The sequence below is a fragment of the Microcaecilia unicolor genome, chromosome 3 (genome assembly GCF_901765095.1).
Source record: "Microcaecilia unicolor chromosome 3, aMicUni1.1, whole genome shotgun sequence".
NCBI lineage: Eukaryota > Metazoa > Chordata > Amphibia > Gymnophiona > Siphonopidae > Microcaecilia > Microcaecilia unicolor.
In genome coordinates, this window is record NC_044033.1 from 10,285,686 (window position 1) to 10,294,318 (window position 8,633).

At 44.6% G+C, this 8,633-nt stretch overlaps 1 long non-coding RNA gene across 1 annotated transcript; it reads left to right on the forward strand.

The window, feature by feature from the left end:
• The first annotated feature begins 3,266 nt into the window (after positions 1-3,266).
• On the forward strand, positions 3,267-8,402 carry LOC115464210. Its single transcript, XR_003941245.1, has 3 exons — positions 3,267-3,374; positions 7,485-7,488; positions 8,392-8,402. It is a non-coding gene; the product is annotated as an uncharacterized LOC115464210 (long non-coding RNA).
• The last annotated feature ends 231 nt before the right edge of the window (positions 8,403-8,633 follow it).

Genomic DNA, 8,633 nt, shown 5'->3' on the forward strand with positions numbered 1-8,633 from the left:
GACAAACAGGACAAATAAGGGATAAGGACAAAGGGTAGCAAGATTCCGGAATCTGAAAGAGTAGCAAGATTCTGGAACCCAAAGAATAGCAAGATTCCGGAACCCAAAGACTACTACTACTACTTATCATTTCTATAGCACTACTAGGCGTACGCAGCGCTGAACACTTGAACATGAAGAGACAGTCCCTGCTCGACACAGCTTACAATCTAATTAGGACAGACAAACAGGAAAAATAAGGGATAAGGACAAAGGGTAGCAAGATTCCGGAATCTGAAAGAGTAGCAAGATTCTGGAACCCAAAGAATAGCAAGATTCCGGAACCCAAAGACTACTACTACTACTTATCATTTCTATAGCACTACTAGGCGTACGCAGCGCTGTACACTTGAACATGAAGCGACAGTCCCTGCTCGACAGAGCTTACAATCTAATTAGGACAGACAAACAGGACAAATAAGGGATAAGGACAAAGGGTAGCAAGATTCCAGAATCCAAAAGAGTAGCAAGATTCCGGAACCCAAAGAATAGCAAGATTCCAGAATCCCAAAGACTACTACTACTACTTATCATTTCTATAGCGCTACTAGGCGTACGCAGCGCTGAACACTTGAACATGAAGAGACAGTCCCTGCTCGACACAGCTTACAATCTAATTAGGACAGACAAACAGGACAAATAAGGGATAAGGACAAAGGGTAGCAAGATTCCGGAATCTGAAAGAGTAGCAAGATTCTGGAACCCAAAGAATAGCAAGATTCCGGAACCCAAAGACTACTACTACTACTTATCATTTCTATAGCACTACTAGGCGTACGCAGCGCTGAACACTTGAACATGAAGAGACAGTCCCTGCTCGACACAGCTTACAATCTAATTAGGACAGACAAACAGGAAAAATAAGGGATAAGGACAAAGGGTAGCAAGATTCCGGAATCTGAAAGAGTAGCAAGATTCTGGAACCCAAAGAATAGCAAGATTCCGGAACCCAAAGACTACTACTACTACTTATCATTTCTATAGCACTACTAGGCGTACGCAGCGCTGTACACTTGAACATGAAGCGACAGTCCCTGCTCGACAGAGCTTACAATCTAATTAGGACAGACAAACAGGACAAATAAGGGATAAGGACAAAGGGTAGCAAGATTCCAGAATCCAAAAGAGTAGCAAGATTCCGGAACCCAAAGAATAGCAAGATTCCAGAATCCCAAAGACTACTACTACTACGTATCATTTCTATAGCGCTATTAGACGTATGCAGCGCTGTACACTTGAACATGAAGCGACAGTCCCTGCTCGACAGAGCTTACAATCTAATTAGGACAGACAAACAGGGCAAATAAGGGATAAGGACAAAGAGTAGCAAGATTCCGGAATCCCAAAGAGTAACAAGATTCTGAAATCCCAAAGAGTAGATTCTGGAATCCCATAGACTACTACTACTACGTATCATTTTTATAGCGCTACTAGGCGTACGCAGCACTGTACACTTGAACATGAAGAGACAGTCCCTGCTCGGCAGAGCTTACAATCTAATTAGGACAGACAAACAGGACAAACAAGAGATAAGGGAATATTAAAGTGAGGATGATAAAATAAGGGTTAGGAGTTAAAAGCTTAGATTTGAAGACGGCCAAAGATGGAGCTTGATGTACCGGCTCAGGAAGTCTATTCCAGGCATGTGGTGCAGCAAGATAAAAGGAACGGAGCCTGGCGTTAGCGGTGGAGGAAAAGGGTGCCTCCAGGGACATGGAAATACCCAGTGTACCTGGATGTAACTCACTTTGCGCTACTACTGAAAAGGTGTGAGGAAAATCCAAATAAATAATAGAGCTATGAAGGCAAAAAAATAGAACTGGAAACCTCATGATGTCAGACTCTGCCTACGGCAATACAGAAACAAGTCCAAAAGATCAGAATACACATTTCCAAAACTTAATACAACAAAACAGCAAGGATGGCCTAGAAAGGGTCAGAGTAGTCCAAGGATGAGTGGAAAAAACTTGTAGACATTAATAAAGCACATTTTTTTTCAAGTAGACGTGTATATTGACTACTTTGTGAGAATTTTGTTCTTCTTGTTTTGTCTACATTTCCATTAAAGGATAAACTTTTAAATGCCCAGTTGGGTATGTATGCTAATCTCAACTATGTTAAATGTTTCAGACATATCCATAGATATGTCTGAAGGCGGTAGAACGAGAGGACATGAAATGAGATTGAAGGGGGGCAGACTCAGGAAAGATGTCAGGAAGTATTTCTTCACGGAGAGGGTGGTGAACGCTTGGAATGCCCTCCCGCGGGAGGTGGTGGAGATGAAAACGGTAACGGAATTCAAACATGCGTGGGATAGGCACAAAGGAATCCTGTGCAGAAGGAATGGATCCACAGAAGCTAAGCTGAAATTGGGTGGTGGGGGGAAGAGGGGTTGGTGGTTGAGAGGCTAGGATGGGGGAGGGCAGACTTATACGGGGTCTGTGCCGGAGCCGGTGATGGGAGGCGGGACTGGTGATTGGGAGGCGGGAAATACTGCTGGACAGACTTATACGGTCTGTGCCCTGAAAAAGACAGGTACAAATCAAGGTAAGGTATACACATATGAGTTTATCGTGGGCAGACTAGATGGACCGTGCAGGTCTTTTTCTGCCGTCATCTACTATGTTACGTATGTTATCTATCTGCTCCCATGATATAACTGAATTCTATTATTCTGTCTTGCAAATCAAAGCCACATTGGACCCAACTTTGCTTGGGATAATGTAGGTTATAAAGGGTCTGTGTTACCTGCACTGGCTCCCGCACCCCAGGGTTCAGTAAAAGGCTGCACGTTTTGTTGATAAATCAAATGGACTTTATTATACGTTGAAAGTGAATTTGGTCAGAACACAGGAAAATGAACATCCTGCTTTAGTAAATGAGTCCAGAGTTGACTCTTCCGTTGCTTCTCGTTTCTTCCATTTTGCAATTTCAATAATCGATTTCAAATGAAGAATATGAATCATTATTATTATTATTATTATTAACATTTGTATAGCGCTACCAGACGCACGCAGCGCTGAACACCTGACATAGAGAGACAGTCCCTGCTCAATAGAGCTTACAATCTAAAAATAATACAGATAGACCAGACAATTAAGGGCGAGGGAAGAACTGGGTGAGAAGGAACAAGGGAGGGCAATTGAGTAGTGGTTAGGAGCCAAAAGCAGTGGTCAAAAGGTGGGTTTTCAGCATAGATTTGAAAAAAGGTAGAGATGGAGCTAGGCGTAAAGGCTCAGGAAGTCCATTCCAGGCATAAGGTGCCACGAGGGAAAAGGAATGTAGCCTGGAATTAGCAGTGGAGTTGAAGGGGGACGACAAGTGAGATTTGTCCAGTCCACATTTTCCGATTGCAGCCATTCATGGCCCTCCCTAGTTCATCGAAAACACTGGATGGGTCACTGGGCAAACTGGGTGGGCACATGTTCTGTAGTCTCCACAACCCCCCCCCCCCTTACCAAGTCAAATGTTTACAGTACATACCTGTGCTGGTGGGGTTCCCCAAGCCCCACCAGCTGCAGGAGTCCTTCGGCGGCAAAAACAGCTCCCTCTCCTTCTTGCTCCAACTGGCAGCACGTTCCATGTGCTGCCACTGCCCCCGCCTCTTTGTGCATGCTTGGTTTTCACACATGCATGAAAAAGTGAGCATGTGTGGCGGCAGGAAACCAGCATGATGGCAGCTTGCAGACACTGCTGTTGGCTGAAGCAAGTAGGAAAGGGAGCCGTTCTTGCCGCTGATAGAACCCCTGTAGCTGGTGGGGCTTGGGGATCCCCACCAGACAATAATGCAAGAATTTTGGGTGGCCTGAGCCCAAAGTGAGTGCACCCATTTTATGCTGCTTATCTTAGAAATCAGTGGGTTTTATCTAAGTCCATTTTAATAATGGTCTATGGACTTTTCCTTTAGGAAAACATCCAAACCTTTTTAAACCCTGCTAAGCTAACCACCATTTTCTGGCAATGAATTCCAGAGTTTATTTACATGTTGAGTGAAGAAAATTTTTCTCAGATTCGTTTTAAATTTACTACTTTATAGCTTCATCGTGTGCCCCCTAGTCCTAGTATTTTTGGAAAGCGTGAACAGACGCTTCACATCTACCCGTTCCATTCCACTCATTATTTTATAGACCTCTTATCATATCTCCCCTCAGCCGCCTTTTCTCCAAGCTGAAGAGCCCTAGCCGCTTTAGCCTTTCCTCATAGGGAAGTCGTCCCATCCTTTTTATCATTTTCGTCGCCCTCCTCTGCACCTTTTCTAATTCCACTATATCTTTTTTGAGATGCGGTGACCAGAATTGAACACAATATTCGAAGTGCAGTCGCACCATGGAGCGATGCAAAGGCATTATAACATCCTCATTTTTGTTTTCCATTCCTTTCCTAATACCTAACATTCTAGTTAGTCCTTTGGGTGCTAACTGTGTATTTTCAGTGGTATTATCTGGTTAAGTGCTGTTGAAAATGCCTAGTAAATCCTGGTCAGGTGATTTAAATGGCCAAGAACATCTCCTGGCCATTTAAATAATTTTGAATATTACACTCAGCCATAGTGGGACTTAAAACTGTAACCCTTGGATCTCTGCTCTGGTATTCAGCTGGAGGCTGTAACCATTAGACTACTGCTCCACACAGATATCTGACATTTCTTTGATGCACAAAGACATCCAGGACCTTCGTTGTGCCCCGTTCATAGTTTAAACGTTTCAAGCGGGACGTCCATATGAGAAATGGGCATAAATATCTGACATACAGACTTGGAGATCCATATTCTGAGTTGGTCGTTTCTAACATTCTGCTTTATGTATCTTTATAAACTGCCAGCACAAAGCCTGCAGAAAACACGGCTTTCCGTTCACGCAAGAGTGTTATTCGAATTTTTCTGTTTAATATATAGGAGTTACGGACCAAGAAAGGGATCTGGGTGTCGTCGTCGATAATACACTGAAACCTTCTGCTCAGTGTGCTGCTGCGGCTAAGAAAGCGAATAGAATGTTGGGTATTATTAGGAAAGGTATGGAAAACAGGTGTGAGGATGTTATAATGCCGTTGTATCGCTCCATGGTGCGACCGCACCTTGAGTATTGTGTTCAATTCTGGTCGCCGCATCTCAAGAAAGATATAGTAGAATTGGAAAAGGTGCAGCGAAGGGCGACTAAAATGATAGCGGGGATGGGACGACTTCCCTATGAAGAAAGACTAAGGAGGCTAGGACTTTTCAGCTTGGACAAGAGACGGCTGAGGGGAGACATGATAGAGGTATATAAAATAATGAGTGGAGTGGAACAGGTGGATGTGAAGCGTCTGTTTACGCTTTCCAAAAATACTAGGACTAGGGGGCATGCAATGAAACTACAGTGTAGTAAATTTAAAACAAATCGGAGAAAGGTTTTCTTCAACCAACGCATAATTAAACTCTGGAATTCGTTGCCGGAGAATGTGGTGAAGGCGGTTAGCTTAGCAGAGTTTAAAAAGGGGTTAGACGGTTTCCTAAGGGACAAGTCCATAAACCACTACTAAATGGACTTGGAAACAATCCACAATTCCAGGAATAACATGTATAGAATGTTTGTACGTTTGGGAAGCTTGCCAGGTGCCCTTGGCCTGGATTGGCCACTGTTGTGGACAGGATGCTGGGCTCGATGGACCTTTGGTCTTTTCCCAGTGTGGCATTACTTATGTAAGGTTATTTTTGATCTTGCTCCACTATACTTATTAAATCACGTGGATGGGCATAATCGAACGGGGACGACTATCTCTAAGGGCGCCCATCTCTAAGGACGTCCCGGCGAAGGGGCGGGGAAACCACTATTATTGAAGCAAGATGGGCGTCCATCTTTTGTTTCGATAATTCAGTCAGGGACTCCAAAATGTCAATATTTAGGTCGACCTTAGAGATGATCGACCTTAGAAATAGTCGTCCCCGGTTTTCGGCCATAATGGACAACGAGGACGCCCATTTCAAAAATGACCAAATCCAAGCCATTTGGTTGTGGGAAGGAGCCAACATTCGTAGTGCAATGGCCCCCCTCACATGCCAGGACACCAACCGGGCACCCTAGGGGGCACTGCAGTGGACTTCACAAATTGCTCCCATGTGCATAGCTCCCTTACCTTTGGTGCTGAGCCCCCCAACCCCCCCCCAACCCCACTCCCCACAACTGTACACCACTACCATAGCTCTTATGGGTGAAGGGGAGCACTTACATGTGAGTACAATGGGTTTCGCATGGGTTTTAAAGGGCTCACCTTTACCAGCACAAGTGTAACAGGGAGGGGGATGGGCCTGGGTCCGCCTGCCTGAAGTTCACTGCACCCACTAAAACTGTTCCAGGGGCCTGCATACTGCTGTCATGGAGCTGGCTATGACATTTGAGGCTGGCATAGAGGCTGGCAAAAAAAACTTTTAAAGCTTTTTTTTAGGGTGGGAGAGGGTTGCTGACCACTGGGGAATAAGGGGAGGTCATCCCCAATTCCCTCAGGTGGTCATGTGGTCAGTTTGGGCACCTTTTTTAGGCTTGGTCGTGAAAAATAAATGGACCAAGTAAAGTCGACCAAATGCTCGTTCCATTATCGACCGAGGTCGCCCATCTCTTAAGCACGCCCCAGTCCCGCCTTCGCTACGTTTCCGACATGCCCCTGTGAACTTTGGTCATCCCCGCAATGGACTGCAGTTGTGGACGCCCAACATCGCTTTCCATTATGCCGATTTGGGCGACCCTGAGAGAAGGACGCCCATCTCCCGATTTGTGTCGGAAGATGGGCGCCCTTCTCTTTCGAAAATGCCCCTGTTTGTATTTTCAGTGACAACTAGAGTCACAAGAACAGTTAACTTGTTTACTTTTCCATCTTTAAAGAGCAAGAAGAGACTTAAGTTATTAGATCATTTGTTTTCATTTCAGGCAGCAAAATTGGATAAGGACGTTTTTAAATCTTGTATTATCTGCTATAGATTACAGGCATTTTAGAAGTCAAATTAAGACACATGTTCTGAATTTCAGAGAGTGATGATGTGTGAGATGGATTTGATTGCATTATTTGTTTTATCCTGATAATGTATTTTTCTGATTATGTCCAGCTTCTTATGATGTAATCTGCATAGAACCATCAGGTTATCTGCAGAATATGAAATACATTATGTTATGTTTTGTTCTTTGAAGGATTCTAACATGTGTCCCTTGAAACAGCTACATCAGCAAAACTTCAGTGCATAGTCCGGGAAATGTGGATTATTTGGCTGGTGTTTGGCTCGACAAGCTGTGGGGTCCAATTACAAAGGTGCAAAAGGAAAATAAAAGGTTTTAATGAAATCTCTCTGCTCATACATCTACCATAGTCTTGAATGCAAAGGTGCAGAAGCATTTTTAGCGTGTGGAAACAATGAATATGTACTAAACCCTATTTATTTATTTAGATTTTGCTCCCACCTTTTTCAGTAGTAGCTCAAGGTGAGTTACATTCAGGGACTCTGGATATTTCTCTGTCCCAGGAGGGCTCACAATCTAAGTTTGTACCTGAGGTAATGGAGGGTTAAGTGACTTGCCCAAGATCACAAGGAGCAGCAGTGGGATTTGAACCGGTCACCTCTGGATTGCAAGACTGGTGCTGTAACCACTAGGCCACTCCTCCACCCAAAAGAATCTTGTTACCCTTTGGGGTTCTACATGGAATGTTGCTATGCTTTGAAATTCTATATGGAATCTTGTTATTCTTTAGAATCTTTATTTATTCAGATTTTGCTCCCACCTTTTTCAGTAGTAGCTCAAGGTGAGTTACATTCAGGTACTCTAGATATTTCTCTGTCCCAGGAGGTCTCACAATCTAAGTTTGTACCTGAGGCAATGGAGGGTTAAGTGACTTGCCCAAGAGCACAGGGAGCAGCAGTGGGATTTGAACCGGCCACCTCTGGCTTGCAAGACTGGTGCTTTAAACACTAGGCCACTCCTACTACTAGTTAGCATTTCTAAAGCGCTACTAGGGCTATGCAGCACTATACAATTTAACAGAGAAGGACAATCCCTGCTCAAAGGAGCTTACAATCTAAAGGACAAAGTGTGCAGACAGTCAAATTGGGGCAGTCTAGATTTCCTGGATAGAGGTACAATGGTTAGGTGCCGAAAGCAACATTGAAGAGGTGGGCTTTGAGCAAGGATTTGAAGATGGGCAGGGAGGGGGCTTGGCGTATGGGCTCAGGAAGTTTATTCCAAGCATAGGGTGAGGCGAGGCAGAAAGGGCGGAGCCTGGAGTTCGCAGTGGTGAAGAAGGGTACTGAGAGGAAGGATTTGTCCTGTGAGCGGAGGTTACGGGTAGGAGCGTAAGGGGAGATGAGGGTAGAGAGGTAATGAGGGGCTGCAGACTGAGTGCATTTGTAGGTGAGAAGGAGAAGCTTGAATTGTATGCGGTACCTGATCGGAAGCCAGTGAAGTGACTCGAGGAGAGGGGTGATATGAGCATATCGGTCAAGGTGGAAGATAAGATGCGCAGCAGAGTTCTGAATGGACTGAAGGGGGGATAGATGGTTAAGTGGGAGGCCAGTGAGGAGTAGGTTGCAGTAATCAAGGTGAGAGGTGATGAGAGAGTGGATGAGAGTTCGGGTG